The sequence below is a fragment of the Tenrec ecaudatus genome, chromosome 2 (assembly GCF_050624435.1).
Source record: "Tenrec ecaudatus isolate mTenEca1 chromosome 2, mTenEca1.hap1, whole genome shotgun sequence".
Lineage (NCBI taxonomy): Eukaryota > Metazoa > Chordata > Mammalia > Afrosoricida > Tenrecidae > Tenrec > Tenrec ecaudatus.
Window position 1 is genome coordinate 170,524,333 of NC_134531.1, and position 4,652 is coordinate 170,528,984.

At 44.1% G+C, this 4,652-nt stretch overlaps 1 non-coding gene across 1 annotated transcript; it reads left to right on the forward strand.

The window, feature by feature from the left end:
- The first annotated feature begins 2,967 nt into the window (after positions 1-2,967).
- Positions 2,968-3,104, forward strand: LOC142441556 (small nucleolar RNA SNORA9). Its single transcript, XR_012782927.1, has one exon. It is a non-coding gene; the product is annotated as a small nucleolar RNA SNORA9 (small nucleolar RNA).
- Positions 3,105-4,652: the final 1,548 nt, after the last annotated feature.

The following is a 4,652-nucleotide window of genomic DNA, read 5'->3' on the forward strand; positions in this document are numbered from 1 at the left end:
TCCCTTCATTCATCCAAGTCCCAGTTTACTGATCTAGACGTCACCAGGGGCTGCCTGGGCAACCCTCACAGGGGACCATACACCCCCATTGCTGCCTGGGACTTCTCCCCCGGCACCCCGTTTGCCTGGCCACCGGCTCGCGTCAGCTTAGCGCCCACTCCACTCCTGGCCTGGGAAGTGGAGCTGCACACTTCCCGCTGGCGCAGCCTGCAGGCGGAACCCATCCCGCTTCTACACCATACACAGTGTTTCGGCCACCAGAGCCACTCAAGGCTGGCCTGCATGACCACGGAGGCCTGTGTCTGCGGCCCAGGGTGCTAGATCTGCCTGCTGCACAGTGCCACATCCAACGCGGACAGTCCTGGGCACAACAGTGGGTGCCCATGCCTATTGGGAGTGGGAGCGACAGAGCTTTCCACTCTTGCCAGAGCAGCTCTGTCCTCCCCAATGTGCTGTGGGATTTCCAGCGGCCGGCAGCTCCCAGCTCTGAGCCCACAGTGACACATTCCTCCCAGGGATGAGGGCAGCTGCCATTGCTGCTGTTTCCCGCCAGAGCCGCTGTTGTCTGAACTGGCTCAGACCACGTCACTGAGGAGCCTGCTCGACTTACAAGGCTGGCGGCTCAAGCAATAAACGCCTACCTGCTAGGTAGCCTAGGACACGGCTTTGTGGTCCCTGCCAGAGCCTTCTGTGCACTCCCACGGGCTCTCACCACTGTGGTGCCCTGCGGGGTCCCCAGCGCCAGTTCCTAAGACTACCCCAGCCCTTACCAGCCTGCATAGGAGGCAGGCGCTGTGGCCTGTGCCTCCCTCAGCATCCCTTGCGGGCCCAGCCTTTTCTGGCCAGTGCAGGAGGCCTGCCCCTGTGGGGCTGCTCCCGTTTGAGAAGCCTCTCCCCACAGCTCAATTCTACAGGCCTGCGGGGACCTGGAGTGCTTGTTGATCTGAAGAGCATTTCCCCCCATATTGCCGGGCTCTGGAGCCCAGATCAGCACCACATCCCATGGCAGCGAGGGCTCGCCCACCTCTGCCTTCTATTAGGCATCACTAGATCTTGAAGGGAAAAGAGGGGGGGGGGATTTATATATATACATCTTTTATTTCTGGCTGGTTTTCTTCTTTTACATTCTGTGTTTTCTTTTCTCTCTTCTTCTTTTTTTACATTATTGTTACTTCTCTTCTGCTTCTTTTCTATAGGTTTGCCTCCTATCTCTTTTTTCTCCTTTCACTTTCACTATTATCACTTCTTTTGTCTCTTTTATACCTTCTCCTCTCCATTTTTTCTTTTTCATTTCAAATTAAAAAAAATTATTTAAAAAATTTTAACTTTTACAATTTTTCTTTTTTATTACTAAAAAAAAAAAACGGGCTGCTAAGGGTTCCCTGACAAACCAGGTCAAAGCAGTCTGGGGGCACTAACTGAGGCTCCAGCCCCCGCTCCAGTCGCTGAAATATCTCACCACTGCTGGTCACTAAGCCTTCAGGGAACTCTGCCTACACAGCAGTCTGACTCATTCCTATAGTAGGCCATAGGCAGCCATCTGAAAGAATCCTTAACAGTAACACAGATAAGGTTCCTCTGGTCTCTCCCAGAAACATGGGTTCTATGAAAGGATCGAGGAAAAATCAACAGACCACATCACTCCCAACAACAACAAAAAAACAACAACCAGGGAGACAAAACAGCGTAGCAGAGCTAACATCTCTCATACAAGAAATAGATACAGATCTGCCACAGAAGGAAATCTTCAGAAGTCTGCTCACAGTAATACAGGAGATAAGGGAAGCAACCCAGAATAAGGATGCAATGATAGAGGAGATGAAGTCCACAATAGAGGGGATGAAGTTCACCCACCAAAGGGAACTGCAGGAGCTAACAGAGGAGGTAGCAGAAGCCACACAAAAGGTCACAGAATTTATGACTAGGCTTGAAGAGGCAGAGAACCATATCAATGGTCTCAAGGACACTCAAACAGACCTAACCATATGAGAAAGACAGTCAGATAGGAAACTTAAAGAAACACAAGATAGCCTGAGATCAATGACAGATGCTATGAAGAGGAATAATATTCAAATAATTTGTCTACCGGAGCACCACACAACACAATTCGACAGCCAAGATAGTAAAGGAATTTCTGGAAGAAAATTTTCCCACCCTAACAAGGGAAAACCAGGCACTCATACAGGAAGCAGAAATGACGCCACCTAGACTAGACCCCAAGAAGAACATGCCAAGACATTTAATAGTAAAATTGTCCAACTTAGAGGAAAAACAGAAAATTTTATGAGCACCAAGAGAAAGGAAGATAGTCACATACAATGGAGCGCAGGTAAGAATATGCTCAGATCTATCAGCAAATACCATGAAGAGAAGGAGAGAATGGAGCAACATCTTCCAAAAGCTGAAAGAAAAAAAATGCCTCCCCCAGAATCCTGTACCCTGCCAAATTATCCATTAAGATAGATGGTGAGATAAGGGTCTTCCAGGACAAGGAAAGACTCAAAGAATATGCTGCAAGACACACGACCCTGCGGAAGATACTGGCTGACTCACTATGACCAGAGGATCAACCTCTACCAAGAACAAACAGGAGACCACCATGTAGCCCATCTCCATCTAGAAGCCAACATGCCAGCAAAAATGACCAGGACAATAGGGTCTCAGATGGAAAAGAAGACAAGACAGAAACTCTCCACTCAAACACAGCACACTGATATGAAGTGATATAGGTAAAGACCCAAAACATACAACAGAGTATGACAACTATGAATCCACAGATAGTGATAATAACTGTGAATTCCAATGGACTCAATTCATACATTAAAAGAAATAAGCTTGAGGACTGGCTCAGAAAACATAATCCATCAATCTGTTGCCTGCAAGACAGACATCTTAAGCGCATGGACAAGAATATGCTCAGAATAAAGGGATGGCTGAAAGTTTACCAAGCGAATGGCTACTCAAAAAAGTCAAGATCCCCCAGCGTGCTTGGGTTTGGAGTAACCCTGTGCATTCCTACAGTGCTTGCAAGAGCAGCTTTGAAAGGGTTTGAGGTCTTGCTCTACAATATCTGCAGAGCAAGGTTATAGAAATTTCAGACATTTAGGGAAAAAAAAGAAAAAAAAAAAAAGTCAAGATCCCAAACATAAAAAGAGACAAAAAGGGACACTACATAATTCTCAAAGGCTCAGTAAGCCAGGAAGCACTTAGCATATTGAATATTTACACTCCTAATAATGGTGTGGCAAATGTCATCAAACTATTTAAAAAGTTGAAAAAAGAAATCACGAACTCAACAATCATAGTAGGTGACTTTAACACTCCGCTATCAGAGAAAGACAGATCACTGGGAAAGAAGCTCAGCAAAGAGGCCATAGAGCTAAACAATGTTATTACGCAACAGTGCCTGATAGACATTTATAAAGCTTTCTATCCAAATGCAAAGGATTTCACATTCTTTTCCAATCCACGTAGCTCATTTTCAAGACACAACCAGCCTGAGTAAATTCAAACACATAGATATTATTCATACCTCTTTCTCAGATCACCATGCCTAAAGCTGGAGATTAATAAGAGGATGTCCAGAAAAGCAAGGGCAACCAATTGGAGGATGAACAATGATCTCCTGCGACATGAATGGGTACAGGCCCAGATTAGAGAGGATATCAGGAAGTTTCTAGAAAGTAACGAGAAGGAGAATACATCGTATCAAAACTTATGGGACACTGCAAAGACAGTTATCAGAGGTAGCATGATATCATTAAACACATATATGAAAAATGAAGAGAGGCGTATGACAGATACGTTAACACAAAACCTCCAACAAGTAGAGCAGAGCCAGCAGAAAAAACTCTCCAATAGCAAAAGAAAAGAAATAATAAAACTCAGAGCCAAGTTAAACCAGTGGGAAGACAAGAGAACAATGCAAAAGATAATGCAGCTAAAAGCTGGTTCTAAGAAAGAATTAACAAAATTGACAGTCCTCTGGCAAAGCTTACAAAGGATAGAAATCACCAAACATCAATAGCCAGGATGAGGGATGAAACAGGGGCAATAACAACAGACCCCAATGAGATTAAAAGGATAATCACAAAGTACTATGAAGGTCTGTATTCTAATGAATTGAGAAACATGGAAGACATGGATAAATATTTGGTAAAACAGTCTCTTCCTATATTACCTCAGACAGAGATCAAGAACCTCAACAAACTCATAGTGAAAGAAGAAATAGAGAGGGTCATCAAGAACCTACCAACAAAAAAAGCCCCAGGGCCAGATGGCTTCACAGCATAATTCTACCAAGCATTCAGGGAAGAGTTGACACCGATTCTCTACAAAGTATTCCATAACATAGAAAAAGATTGCAAACTCCCAAACTCATTTTACGAAGCCAGAATTATTTGGATACCCAAACAGGGCAAAGATCCCACAGGTATAGAGAACTACAGACCAATATCTCTAATGAACATAGATGCAAAAATCCTTAACAAAATATTGCCCAAATAGAATACAAAAGTATATAAAACATATCATCCACCATGACCAGGTAAGATTCATCCCAGAGATGAAGGGATGGTTTAACATCCTAAAATCCATCAATATTATACAACAAATCAAGAATAAAAGGATAAAAACCATATGATAATATCCAT